This window comes from Sceloporus occidentalis, unplaced genomic scaffold (genome assembly GCF_023333645.1).
Source record: "Sceloporus occidentalis isolate IW3139 unplaced genomic scaffold, rSceOcc1.0.p SCAF_35, whole genome shotgun sequence".
Lineage (NCBI taxonomy): Eukaryota > Metazoa > Chordata > Lepidosauria > Squamata > Phrynosomatidae > Sceloporus > Sceloporus occidentalis.
Genome location: NW_028317015.1, coordinates 8,810,763 through 8,825,088, shown reverse-complemented (window position 1 = coordinate 8,825,088; position 14,326 = coordinate 8,810,763). Strand labels below are relative to the sequence as shown.

Genomic DNA, 14,326 nt, shown 5'->3' with positions numbered 1-14,326 from the left:
GATACCGTACCTTTATTACATCCTGCCAGATACTGTTCAACCTGAAACCACGTACATACGTCTCTGATTACGTCAGGATTCATACGGTCATTTCTCTCCTCCAGGAAGAACCCCAACTATGTGCTCACCATTTACTGCATACCCAGAGTCCAGTCCTGGATTCTTGGGCCACGTTTCGTCATGCACTGGATTCTATGTACGAAGATCCGTTTAGAGTCTCCACCGCTACCACTAATCTACGGGCCCTCAAACAAGGGCGCCGCCCGGTAGAAGAATATATCACGGAATTCCGCCGCATTTCTCTAGAGACCACGTGGAACGAATCGGCATTACTCGATCAATTTCGTCTGGGCTTATCGGACGCCCTTAAAGATGAGCTGGCACGAGTCGGTATTCCCAACTCCTTGGACGACCTTACCCACTTGGCGACCCAAATTGACCGCCGCCTGAGGGAAAGAAAAGCAGAACGGGGTCCCACGTCCTTTACTTCAGGTTTCAACCGCTTCCCAGTACCGTATCCGCCTTTACGAGCACCCACTCCTACCGAGGAACCTATGCAGATTGGGCTTGTGAAAGGCCGTTTGACACCTGAAGAGAAATCCAGACGCAGATCACATAATTTGTGCCTGTATTGCGGTAAACCGGGACATAAGGTTAACAACTGCAGTAACCACCACCGTCACTATGATGGTAAGAATATTCTCACACAGAAAAGACTTATTTCACCCCACGTTTGCACACCGCATTTATCAATCTCTCTTTCCTTGCAGTGGACTAAAAAGCCTATCCTCCTCTCTGCAATGATTGATTCCGGAGCAAGTGGATGCTTCTTGGACGTGGAGCTAGCTAAGTCCTGGGCAATTCCTACACAACGGAGATCAAGCCCTATTTATATCCAGCTGGTCGACGGCAGCCCCCTCAAGTCGGGACCGATTACGCAAGAGAATATCCCATTAATCGTTTCCATCGGTGACAAGCATCACGTACTGCTCCAATTTGACATCGTTCCAGCCCCCACTTTTCCTATCATCCTGGGCCTCCCTTGGCTCCGAAGTCACAATCCTGTTATTAATTGGGAGACCGGGACATTGACCTTTTCATCATCATTTTGCACCAATAAATGTTTATTACCTTCAGCATTGTAGCTGAGCACTGATTATTCCTTGGCCGCCGCCATTCCTCCGGCGTATCATCAATTTTTGGATGTATTTGAAAATAAAAAGCTGAGAGGTTGCCCCCGCATCGCTCATATGATTGTCCCATTGAGCTCCTCCCTGGTGCGTCCATTCCTTTTGGAAGAATATTTCCTCTCTCAGAACCAGAACTTGCCACCCTCAAAGACTATATTGACGAGAATTTGGCCAAAGGCTTTATCCGGCCTTCTACCTCCCCTGCTGGTGCTGGCATCTTTTTTGTCAAAAAGAAGGATGGAGAATTACGCCCGTGCATCGACTACAGAGGGTTAAATAACATAACTGTTAAAAATCGCTACCCTCTTCCATTAATCTCCGAACTCATGAATCATGCCCGCACGGCCCAGGTATTCACAAAACTTGATCTACGGGGGGCCTATAATCTCGTACGAATACGCAGCGGGGATGAATGGAAAACGGCCTTCCGATCCAGATACGGTCATTTTGAATATTTGGTCATGCCATTCGGACTATGTAATGCCCCTGCTACATTTCAATATTTCATAAATGATATTTTTCGGGACATCTTGGATAAATTCATCATTATCTACCTAGACGACATTCTCATTTATTCCTCCTCACTTACCGCTCACCGTGAACACGTCAAGATGGTGCTGAATCGTCTCAGGCAACACCAGTTCTACGCCAAAGCAGAGAAATGCGTCTTCGAGACCTCTACTGTACAATTTTTGGGGTTTATACTATCCCCTAATTGTATCAAGATGGATCCTAAAAAGGTGACAGCTGTTTTACGATGGACTCCACCCTCTGACCGCAAGGGGGTCCAACGCTTTGTAGGATTTGCGAACTTCTACTGAAGATTCATTAGGGACTTTTCTAAGATTATCCAGCCTATTACTGCACTTACCTCCAAACACTCTACTTTTCAATGGACGCCAGCGGCGCAATCTGCATTTGAGACGTTAAAGAAAAAATTTACCACAGCTCCTATCCTTTCGCTTCTGGAACCTTCCAAACCCTACACGTTGGAGGTTGATGCTTCTGATACAGCGGTTGGAGCTATTTTGTCTCAGCGCCAAGAGAGTGATGGTCAATTACACCCGGTGGCATTCTTCTCCCGGACACTGACGCCACCTGAACGAAATTATGATGTGGGAGAGCGAGAATTACTGGCCATTAAGTTGGCCTTGGAGGAGTGGAGACATCTCCTTGAAGGGGCACCTCACCCCATCATTGTATTTACAGATCATAAAAATCTGGAATATCTGCGTTCTGCAAGACGTCTGCAACCCCGGCAGGCCAGATGGGCACTCTTCTTTTCACGTTTCCAGCTCCACATCACCTATCGCCCTGGGTCCCGCAATGGCAAGGCCGACGCATTATCACGCCTGTCAGTTGAGGTCCTAACTACCACCAGTGATGTTGACACCATTCTCCAACCTTATCACTTCTTGGCGTCCACTCAATCCATCTGGGACGTGCTACGTAACTACTCCTCTCCCTCCAACATACCCACACGACCAACTCTATCCCGGCACCACGGTCTTTACTACCACCATCAAAAGATATATGTTCCACCTGAAGCCCGTCTACAGATTCTTCAACTTCATCATGATATCCCGGCTGCCGGGCATGGATGTAATCGGGTCAACCAAGACCTTATAAGAGTTCCTTCTGGTGGCCTGACCTGGAGCAAGACGTCCAATCATATGTATCCTCCTGCGTTACATGTGCTAGGGCAAAAGACATCCATTCTAGACCTTCGGGTCTTCTTCAACCACTTCCAGTTCCAGAGAGACCTTGGGGAGATATTTCTATGGACTTTGTTACCGACCTACCTCCCTCTCAAAAATTTACCACCCTGATGGTTGTAGTGGACCGTTTCTCCAAGATGGCACACTTTATTCCTTATACCGGGCTTCCTTCTGCTGTCGAGACGGCCACCCTATTCACTCGGGAGATATTCAGGCTTCACGGATTACCAGAGAATATTGTATCTGACAGAGGTACTCAATTCACCTCAAAATTTTGGAAAGCATTTTGCCAAGAACTTCACATTCAACGCTGTCTCTCTACAGCCTTCCACCCACAAAGCAATGGTCAAACCGAACGCACCAATCAAACCTTGGAACAATATCTATGCTGCTTTTCCACTTACTTACAGGATGATTGGGCTCAATTCCTCCCTCTTGCAGAGTTTCCTTATAACAATCATATTCACAGTTCCATTAAGATGTCTAAATTTTTTGCCAGTTATGGTTATAATCCCTCTATGCTTCCAGGGGCTCCCATCCTCAACACTGTTCCATCTGTCACAGAACACGTACGAAACCTTACGCAAACCTACATGGTGATTCGCAACACGCTGAAACAAGCTCAGCAACGCTATAAACAATATGCGGACACCCATCGATCTCCAGCCCCATCTCAAGGTGTCCGGGCCTACGCGGAAACTAGGACCAAGATTTGTGGGCCCTTATCTCATATGCAAAATTATCTCTCCATTAGCCATCAAGTTACGTCTCCCACACGCCATGAAAATCCACCCAGTATTCCACGTATCTTTATTAAAACCATGGGTTGAAAATCGATTTTCAGGACGACAAATTACCGCCCCGGAACCTGTTATTTTAGATGGCGCAGAAGAATATGAAGTGGAGGAGGTATTGGATTCCAGAATTCATAAAGGACAATTACAATATCTCATTCATTGGAAAGGCTATGAAGCAGTGGATAGGTCATGGGAACCGGCGAGAGATGTGCATGCTCCTGCATTGGTTCGTGCTTTTCACTTCAGACGTCCTGATCGTCCTAAACTTTTGCGTGTCCGGAGATCCCGCCTTAGGAGGGGGAACTGTCAGCAAACATGCGGACGACCGACCCGCAGCCACTTACCGGAATATCCGCGGGTCGGTCCTCCGCAGCACCCACGCCGCGTGCAGCCGGCAGAGACGCGGCTCGGTCCACGCCGCATCCAGCCAGCACAGACGCGGGTCCATCCTCGACCGCGTTCACGCCGCACCTAGCTGACGCGTTCGATCCCCGCCTCCTTTTTCTCTGCTTCAGGAGGGTGGGGGCCGCGCTCCCGATGACGTCACCAGCCCCGGGAACATTTAAAACCCAGCAGCTCCTGCACTTGGTATATTTCTCTCTCTGGTTGTTCCTATTGTTTAACTATTATTTTGGCCTGACCCTGCTTGTTTAAAACGGACTTTTCTGATCTTCTGGATACCCTGACCCTGCTTGTTTAACGGACTTTGCTGATCTTCTGGATACCCTGACCCTGCTTGTTTAAACGGACTTTGCTGTTCTTCTGGATACCCTGACCCTGGCTTGCATACCGGACTCCGCCATATTTTTACCTTACATGGATAGGGGAAGTGTGAGTATTGTTACCCAGCAGGGGAAGAGGTGTTACAGGATAGATATCGGGCAGCCGCACACTAATGGTCCTCTTCTTCCCAGGAGATGGGAGACAATACTCCCATGAGCCACCCTATCCCTTCCCCAAGGGTGTCCAATAATGATTGGTATCTCCCATGATTGGTTGTTTTTGTCCCTCTGTTGATTGGTTAATTTGGAAAGACCCAAGACCTTAATAAAGGATTGCTTGTTAGTTACTTGTTAGTAATTGTTTACTTTATTTGGTGGGAAAAGCTAATAAAGGTCTCTGCAAATAGAGGTTGAACCGTGCGGTCTATGTTAATTCCCATTTTAGGTGTTTTTACTTGTGAATTTGAATTCATATCAGAGGCTCTGAATTTCTGTTTGCATTTCATAGTTTTTTTCCCCTCTTACACACACTCTCACTCTTTCTCACACACTCTCTGTTTATGTCTCCCTACCTTCTCCATGTCTCCACTTCTTGTTCTCTGTTTCACCCGTCTTCTTTCTTCAGCCTTCTTCAGTGGTCTGCATGTTCCTGCACCCTGCACTCTGCAGTGTTATCCTGGCCTGGTGTAGCAGAGCCTCGCCGCACGCCCTATCCCCTGTGCGTCAAGGCTCTACACTGTTGCAGAAGTTGTACACCAGGCCAGGTAACACAGACGGATTCATTGAGAAAGAGAAGCATTTCTACACTTCTCTCATTCTGTGGGTGGGTCTGCATTATTCTGGCCTGGTGTAGTGCTTCCTGCCTCAGCGCACACCATCTCCCCTGATTGAAGGAATGAGAGAGGCTAACACAGACCAGTGATTTTTGAACAGGCATTCTGCAAGTCTATTAATAATAGATCCCCAGCTAGGTGGACATTACTTAGATACATCAAATTACTTATGTCAGACAATACTCACAGAGGGACCACTAAGGTTTTATCTCACATACCTCTGATGAAGCCGCAAGGCGAAATTCATTAGGTCATCTGTTACCAGTATATATACTTACTTTGAAGAATTCCTGTGGATATTAATCAGCTTTTTAACTACAACTGTATTTTTTATATATTGTATTAGTACAGTTTGTTGCATATGGGGGTGCGTATCCGCAGAAAAGTCAGGGTGCCCATGTTGACCGCTGTCCACTGCCGAAAGAGCATACAATGGGAACGTGAGAATAGGAACTGGACCACGGAGCCATGGAAGAAGGTGGACTGGTCTGATGAATCATGTTTTCTTTTACATTATATGGCTAGCCGTGTGTGTGTGCGTTGCTTACCTGAAGAAGACATAGCTCCAGGGTGCATCCATGGAGACCCCACCTCACAACTTACAGGATCTGCTGCCAAAGTCTTGGTGCCAGATACCACAGCACACATTCTAGTGGAGTCCATACCTTGATGGTTCAGGGCTGTTTTGGTAGCAAAAAAGGGACCTACACAATATTAGGCAGGTGGTCATGAAGCCCACGGGGCTTAGAATGGGTTAGAGTGGGCCCTTGACTGGGTGCCAAGCAGGGCTAGGCCTTGGCAGCATTTTTTTTAAAAGGCGGGGGGTTAATGGAGGGCTATTTAAGGTGGGTGCCACTAGGTTAGGCGCCATTTTGTTGTCACCTTACCTCTTGTTATGGATTATGTGTTTTTGTCAGGGTTGTGCTGAAGCTTACCAGGTATCTAGGGGGTTAATTCTGCAGGGAGAGCATTTGGTTGTACTTGTGGTGGGAGGTTTCCTGGCAGGAGGAGCTGGGAACCTCAGGTCTGGGTTTGGGCATCCCGGTATGTCCTTCCCTATGTGGTACCTGGTAAGCTTGGGGTGGTTTTTGTTGCATTAAATGGTTAATGTTAATTATTTGTTAATTTATGTTATTTATTGGTTTCAGTGTGTTGGTCATTGTGTTAACGCACCTATTTTCAGTTTTCTGCGTGGCAATGGCTAGCGTTTCTGGGGAAGCCTAGCACGGGAGGCGAGGGGGCTGCAGTCATAATGTTATGGCTTATCTGTGTTTCTTTTGAAATCAGTGTTTCAGTAGATTTCTTTCCCATATATGTGCAAGTGCAAAAAGAACTTTTGTATTCAGCAACATCACCATAAGTACTTCAATATGCCACATGCATGGGTATGTCATGTTTTTTCAGATGTTGAGGGGTCGAAATTGGAACATGTGCATTTTACCTGGGGACCTGACAAGGACATCAACATGGTTTCCATGACAGGCATTATGTCCATCACATGTTCTCAAACTTAAAGTTGCCATCATCCAACAAGCTCAGAGATTGAGATCTTCTTATTTTGCTAGAGATGCAGGGTACCAGGCACTGATGTCATAAACATGTACCATGCATATATAGACTTCTGGAGAACAGGCAGCTTTTCTTCTTGCTTCTACACTAAAGCACAATTAAAGTTATACACAGGGCTGGCCTTACCATGGAGCAGAGTGGGGCAATTGCTCCAGGCAGCACTTTTGAAGAGGCGGCACTTTGCCGCCCCACGCGGAAGAGAGAGAGAGGGGCGCCGAGTGGTTTTCGCTTACCAAGTTGTCAGTACCCGCTCGGCGCCCCTCTCTCTGCTCTGCGTGCCCTCTAGCTCGGTCTCGGTGCTGGCTTGTAATGCTGAGCGCCGGAAGATGACATAATAGCAGTAAAGCAGCGTGCACCGTGGCAGAGCAGGGAGACTCGCCGCAGGACTGCTGCAAGATAAGTGACGTACAAAGGGGGGGGTAGGGTAGATAATAGGGAGGGAGAGGAAGGGTACATAATGACCCCTGGCCGCGGCGGGGGGGCGGCATTTTAAACTTCGCCCAAGGCGGCATTATGTCTTGGGCCGGCCCTGGTTATCCACCTTGTGATCCCAAGTGTAATAACAGGAATAGGTCAGGATCCTAGTGATTTGAGTAGCAGTCTTCTATAGCAGCCTTACATGTACTACATTTAACATTTCTGTTTGTTCCTCTACTAGACATCTGATACCACCCCTTGGCCACCCTCATCCCATAGGAGATGAGGGTGAAGAAGAAATTTTGGAACATGTGCCTTCCTTGTCTTCACATACTTACACCGCTAACGTATAGGGTATAGATTTGGTTGTTTGACCCATAGGTTAGGACATATCAGCATAATGCTGTTTTAGCGTTAAGACTGATTTTTTAAATAAGAAAGTGTCTGATTTTGCATTCACTTACACATTATAGTGGTAATCTATTATTCAGTCTCAGACAATATTTGTCCACTTTAGTTTGCATGGCTTTGTATAGTTACAGAAAACTAGGTTTTGTTAATTTATGGAGTGTTTTGTTTTCTTTGAGAGGCTATCATTTGCAAATGACAATAAATTTGTTACTGATTTTAATGCTCTTTTTACTGAAGATCTTTTGTTTTGTATTATAATTAGTTTTGATTTTTGTTATGGCACAGCACATATGTCGCTTGGATTTGTATTTTGTTTTAGACTGTTTTAGTTTTTTCAAACAAAACTATTTATATATTCATATTTATGATTGGTCCACACATTTATTTAGCAATAATGCCACCTTCAGGTAACAAGATATATAACTGTATTAAAGACCTCAGCAGACTTTATCTTTCAATTACCATTTAAGCTAATTTATGTGCTTAGGGGCATACCCTAGGGAGTATTTGGCACCGGGGCAGATACTGTATGTGACACCCCCCTCCATTTTAAAGACACCCATAAAAAAGTTAATGTTGGCAAGGATATTTATTTCATTTGTAAACTGAAAACTAGAAACTAGAAATCTAAAAAAAAATCAGACTGGGGCCATTTAAATGGAGTCCAGGAGAAATTGAATTATTTAAAAGTTGAATTATTAAAGGCAACTGAAAATTGTATTTAGGATTGTTAATAAGAGCAAAAAATTGAAGAAACCAGTGTGGTACTTGGCAGAAGTGGCCAGAATAGTAAAAAGTTAGCAAAGTGAGAAAGATCAATCTATAAGATTAGGCAGAAAGAGGCAAAGCAAGTTATAAGCGCTGCCAAAGCACAGAAGAATGAATAACCCAGTTAGTAAAAAGGGAGGTAAAACATTTTTAGATACATAAATGAGAAATAGAGGACTATCTGATTGTCTCAATGAATATGTTTGTTTACAGATGCAAATGAAGGATACATATGAGTTTATTGAGCAAAAATTTTCTGTTTCAGCTCTCTAAGGTAAAGACAAATACGTCGATGGGGCCTGATGGGATACACGTCAAGTTATTAAAAAAGCTTGGTGGTGTACTACAAAAACCATTAACGGATTTATTTAACCAATAATTGTTAAAAAGAGTAGTCTGAGAAGATTGGAACTTAGCAAGAAGGGCAGTGGGGAAATTAATGGAAGCTAGGATTGTTGAGCATCTAAAGTCACATGGGTTTCAAGATCAAAAACAACATAGGTTTACTTTGGGAATATTATGCTAAACTAATCTTATTTATTATTTTTGGATTATGTATTTTTTTATTGGCTGATTAAAATAATTGATTAAGGAGGTGACGTGAACATTACGTATCAAGATTTCAGTAAGGCTTTTGACTGTGTCCCACATAGAATACTTATCAATAAACTGTAAAATCTGTTGTTGGATTAGGGAGTTGCTGAGTGACAGACAACAGAGGGTTGTAGTCAATGGAGTATATTCGGAGCAAGGTCTTGTTACCAAAGGGGTACCTCAGGGATCTGTACTTGGACCCATTCTATTTAATATTTGTGTGTCTTTTTGCTGATGACACAATGATTTGCCACTAAACTGGAAACATTGGGAAAATTTAAATTAATTGAAAATAATAATTATGCAGTTATGTCACCATCAGGGGAACCATCCAGTTCCAACTAAATGTAAAACTAAAAAGTCCAAAAATATCTTTAATAAAAAATAAATAAAGCTTATTTTTATGAGCAAGTTTTAAAATTAGTGCTGTATCTTCACAAAAATCCTGACATATACTAGCATTTCAATTACCCAAGGGGTGTCTACTTAAAAAAAAATGAATTGTTTGATGGGGTTCAAAGATCCCAAATAGGGCTTAGGCACTGGCTAACCAAATGAAAAAAAGCGCACTTCCCAAATATGGCCTTTTAGCCCCCAAACAACCAGACAAACCCATGCATGGGTGGTATCACTGTACTCAAGAGATGTTGCTGAACACATATTGGGGTGTTTGACAGTGATGTATATCAGGAGTGGTAAATTCATACCTGAAGTACAATTTGTATGAAAAAATACAAAATAAATTACTACCACAAAGTTTGACAAAGGGTGGTAGCAGAATTAGTGCAGGGAAAGGGTTAAAACACCAGCATTAAAAATACCTCGGGGTAGATCTGGTTTGAGAGGGATAAATTGCATTTGCACCAGATTTAGAAAAAATGGCTTTGAAATACTAAAACACTACTTGTACTTATTGCCCTATAACTTGCAAAAAAAAATTTAAAACATTGGGTATTTATAAACTCAGGACAAAAGGTAGATTCTATTTGGCAGGTTTTTTCATTAGCTTTTGTAGATGAGTTCAAATAAAAATTCGAAAGTGCATTTTTTTTATTTTTCAGCATTTCATTTTTCATAGGAAATAAGATGATCAATGAAATTGATTCTAAAGAATGCCACTCTTGCCCTGAAAAAAACAATATATGACTTGTGTGGGTACACTTAATGGAAGATGAGAAAATTACGGCTAAACACGAGCACCACAAAAGTGTTAAAACAGCCTTGGTCACGAAGGGTACAAAAAATAAAAAAACAGCCTGGTCCTTAAGGGGTTAAACGTTAGGTTTTGGGCATACCAATGAAACAGCTAACAAAATGTTATAATCTTGGATATTGTGTTATTTGTCTACTGTTATAATTTATTATCTGTTTAATGGTTAATATAATTGCATTTAAAATAATAATAATAAATACTAGCTTTTCAAATACCCCAGTGTATCTAGTTTTCAATCAATGGTTTGATGGGGTAAATTGAACTGACCAGTTTGAAAGATGTCTCAAATAGGACATAGGGGCAATATGACCAAATTTTCTTTAAATGGTTTTGAAAAAGCAAAACAATGGTATAAAAAACCATTATATAACTATATAAGAGCACAAAAAATAAAAACAGCTCTGTCTTAAGCTAGAGGGGCAAAGGTTTAAAAGTAATATTAGAAAATATGTATTTACTGAGAGCATAGTGGATCAATGCAATAGCCTTCCAGCAGAAGTGGTAGAGGTTAATCCAGTGAAGGAGTTTAAGCAAGCAAGGGATAAGCATAGATATACGATAACACCAGGGACTAAGGAAAGTATTCAGAGGTTGGCAGACTAGCTGGGGCAATGTTTCTTATCTGCCATCACTTTCTATATTTTTATGTTACAAAGGTGAAAATTGTACAATTAGGTTTCATATGAGACTGGTCATGTTACTGGTGACAGATTTTCTGATTTTAACCAACTATACATGATATATAAAAAAAAAAACGCTAAAAAAGTAAAAAATGTGGGATAATTCATTTTAACTCATCAGGTTCTTTGGCACCTTTTTAACTTCCATATCTTTTGCTACCAGATAGTATAGAATAGATCCTGTAATGCTGGTTATTTTATCTGTGCATAGTTATATTTCTATCTATTCCCTTTGTATGTAGTTATGGACTAAACTCTGTTTATAGTTATTGTGTATCAACATAAACTTGGAGGTCATCAATGGACCTATGGACATCTGATTTACAAACCCTTTGGCCCTTAGGGTGTGAACGGTATTCTTTGGACAAGACTTTCACTGCTCAGTATTTTTTTATGTCTACAATCGGGTATCTTGGCCCGATTGTTAAGTTGCTATTTGTCTTGGACCAGGCAGAAATTAGAGAACTTCAGGGCTGAAAACTGATTAAATAATGCTGGCCCTGGATTACAAGGATTAACAAAATTTACAACTATAGGTAGTTTTAATAAATGAATTTACTAATGCCTAAAAGCTGTATTGGCAGCAGTTCCCCTTTAAGCAGAAACATACAGTAACCTGTATTAAAACAAACCTGACTGCAATCAATGATTTGAATAAAAAGAACAAACTAAATCAACAATCTGATGTAACATGTGCTGTCAATCAACTGTGGGTGCTTGGAAACTTGTTTAAATTCATGTCTTGAATCGTGTCTCAGCATTTAAATAGGAATTCAGGGTTTGATGTAGGAAATTAGATGCAAACAAAAACAGGCATACGGTTCCTGAGATGTAAAATTAATCACAGTGTACATCAAGAAAGGCTCAAAATCTTTTCCTGCCAACGAGTGTTAATCGAGAATACTGACACAATTTTTATTTGATGTACAAACATTCAGGTTATGGTGAAGAATATGATGTTCTACTTTGTATAACAGATTATTATTATTATCTTTTATTTGTAAAGTGCCAACAACTTAGGCAGCACTTATTACAATACATACAGTTGTGCTCAAAAGTTTACATACCCTGGCAGAAATTGTGAAATGTTGGCATTGATTTTGACAATATGACATGTGCAAAAAAACCCTGTCTTTTATTTAAGGCTAGTGATCATATAAAGACATGTATTATCACATAGTTGTTTTACTCCTGATGAGCAAATGATAACTGTTAATGATAACAGATATCACCCAAATGGCCATACCTGGGAACTCTCCGGGTTTGACCCGGAGATTGCAGGGTGAGCGCTGCTTGACATGCCCCACTCCCCGCCCATTTTTTCCTTTAAATGGGGATGTTTCCTGCTGCCATCAGCAGGAACGCCCCCGACATCAGTGGGAACTCCCCCGTCAGTGGGACTGCCCACCAATGTCAGTGTACAGTCCTGGCCGCGTCCCGCAAGGGAAGGCTCCGGGTAGCTGGAGCTGAGAAGTTCCCAGGTATGCAAATTGCCCTGATCAAAAATGTACATACCCTTGAATGTTTGGCCTTGTTACAGACACACAAGGTGATACACACAGGTTAAAACGTCAATTAAAGGCTAATTTCCCACACCTGTGGCTTTTTAAATAGCAATTAGTGTCTGTGTATAAATAGGCAATAAGTTTGTTAGCTCTCACGTGGATGCACTGAGCAAGCTAAATACTGAACCATGGGAAGCAGAAAAGAACTGTCAAAAGACCTGAGTAACAAGGCAATGGAACTTTATAAAGATGGAAAACGATATAAAAAGATATCCAAAGCCTTGAAAATGCCAATCAGTACTGTTCAATCACTTATGCAGACTTTTTTATTTGTTGCCATGTTTTGTTTTATGATTGTGCCAGTATGTTATAATCTACAGTTGAATATGAATATGCAAACTTTTAATCACAACTGTATATTCAAGTAGTATGACAAGACTAGAATTGACTGAGACAAACCGTTACATTAGGTGGAGAGAGCCCTGCTCGCAAGCTTACAATCTTGAGATGAATGGTATGGGCTCCTACAATGATGGGTTAAATCCATACTACCTTTAACAAAAATAATTCTTATTTTGTCCAACACAGGAGATAGACAGGGACGTCAAAATCAAGCCAAGGTCAGAAGCCAAAATCACAAGGTATTTAATAAGCACAGCCAACACGCACAAGGCACTATCACAGGCAATGAGCTAGTGCAACAGCCAGGTTTAAATAGACATACTAATTGCATTTCCCGCCCCGCATGAAACAGAGGCTTGGAACGCACAAGGGTAGTGCCTATAAGAGGCCACACGGTGGCGCGCATGTACACAGAGCCAGAGTCCATGCAGTCTGTGTTCAGGAAACCTGCCAGCGGCTACAGGCGTCGAGGGGTTTCAGAAGAACGGCGGTTTGGGCAGACGGAAGGTAAGTACCCCGCAGTTACACTACCCCCCCTTAAAAGGGAGACATGCTGGCGACCAGGAGCTGGTTTGGTAGGATGATGGCGATGAAAAGCACGAAACAGACGGGGTGCATGGACATCTGCAGCATCAATCCAAGATCGTTCTTCTGGTCCGTATCCCAACCAGTGGACGAGATATTGTAGTCTGTAGAATATTCTCGAATCGATGATAGCCTCCAGCTCATACTCATCAGGACCTTGGACCAAAACGGGTTTCAGAGTGGACAATCGTCGAGAGAATCGATTACGGACAACAGGTTTCAATAGCGATACGTGGAAGACGTTGTGTATTCGCATGTTGGATGGAAGTTCCAGGGCGTAAGAGACGTCATTTATTTTAGCCAGGACTTTGAAAGGACCAACGTGCTTGGGACCTAAGGTCTTTGTGTTCTGTTTGAGATGTAAATGCTGTGTAGAAAGCCAGACCGAGTCCCCAGGTGATATTGGCGGTCCTACGGAACGACGTTTATCCGCAGCCCGTTTTTGAAGTAGCTTGGCTTTAGAGATAGCCTCCGAAACTTCTTTCCAATGTTGTTGTAGAGATCTGTGATGGGAGTCGGCAGCTGGAACGTCAGAAGGGAAACTGTTGGGTTGCCATAAGTTAGGTTCAAATCCCATGGTCGCACAGAAGGGAGAGGTCTTGAGGACTTCATGGTATGAGGAATTGTAAGACAGTTCAGCCAGGTGAAGTAATGATGCCCAATTGGACTGATCCTTAGTGAAGTAGACACGAAGGTATTGTTTTAACACTTGATTAGTCCGTTCGACTTGCCCATTAGTTTCAGGATGATAGGCAGATGAAAATTGTAGACGAATGCCCAGGTGGGAACACACGGCCCTCCAAAATCTGGAGATAAATTGCGAACCTCTGTCAGAGGTGATGCTTTGAGGAATCCCATGAAGTCGAAAGATCTCTTTTAAAATTATTGTTGCTAGTTCCGCAGCAGTGGGTAACTTGGCTAG

The 14,326-nt window shown here is 42.6% G+C and overlaps 1 protein-coding gene across 1 annotated transcript in view; it reads left to right on the top strand.

Annotated features, from left to right (window-relative positions):
• The window catches only part of LOC149298076 (nectin-1-like), a 95,767-nt gene that overhangs the window by 58,727 nt on the left and 22,714 nt on the right, over positions 1–14,326 (top strand). The gene's annotated exons all lie outside the window — the stretch shown is intronic.